Source organism: Bactrocera tryoni, unplaced genomic scaffold (assembly GCF_016617805.1).
Source record: "Bactrocera tryoni isolate S06 unplaced genomic scaffold, CSIRO_BtryS06_freeze2 scaffold_7, whole genome shotgun sequence".
In the NCBI taxonomy this organism is placed as follows: Eukaryota; Metazoa; Arthropoda; class Insecta; order Diptera; family Tephritidae; genus Bactrocera; species Bactrocera tryoni.
The window spans coordinates 9,263,379-9,264,429 of NW_024396366.1; positions in this window are offsets into that span (position 1 = coordinate 9,263,379).

The following is a 1,051-nucleotide window of genomic DNA, read 5'->3' on the forward strand; positions in this document are numbered from 1 at the left end:
GAAAGCCATTTTAGAAGAATATAACTATGAACTAACTTACAAACCTGGTAAAACAAATGTCGTTGCAGACGCCCTTTCAAGGATACCAATTCAAATAAATTCACTCACACCTACGATCCATAGCGATGAAAGCTCAAGCCACAATTTAATCCCTTGTACAGAAGTTCCAATTAATGTTTTCAAAAATCAAATTTTTTTCAAGATCGATGAAATATCCTCATATCAATTTAAAATAATTTTTCCAACAGTTCATAGACATATAATTACAGAACCAGAGTACAACGAAAAGCTATTGATTTCTTACCTGAAACGATACCTTAACCCATCTGTTATAAATGGAATTCATACAGAAGAAAGGATAATGGGTATGATGCAAAATATCTATCCTTTTCATTTTAGTAACATTAAAAGACGATATACCCAAAAACTAGTTGAAGATATTAGTAACGAACAAGAACAGGAGAACGTCATATTAAAACAACATTTAAGAGCGTAGAGGAATGCCACTGAAAATAAAACACAAATCCTCGAAACAAAATATTTTCCAGGTATGCTAAATAAAATAAAACGAATAATAGCCAACTGCACCGTTTGTAAAGAAAATAAGTATGAGAGACATCCCAATCAACCGAAAATTGCAGAAACTCCATTACCAACATATCCAGGACACCCAGTCCATATCGATATATTTTTAACAGAGAGAAAAATAGTCATGCCAGCTTTAGATAAATTTACAAAATACGCAATAACAAAAAGCCTAAATAGCAGAGCAATAGAAGACGTCAGAAAACCTTTAAGAGATATTATATTTTTTTTTCGGAGTACCAAAATTAATAGTTATCGACAATGAGCCATCTTTAAACTCAGCTTCTTTAAAATTTATGATGAAAGACGAATTAGGAATAGAAGTTTACGCTACTCCTCCATACAAAAGCCAAGCTAACGGACAAGTGGAAAGGTTCCACTCTACATTAATCGAAATAATGCGTTGTATAAAAGAAAACGGTGGACACAGAAATTTTGAAGAGCTTTTAGAAAGAGCAGTATCTGA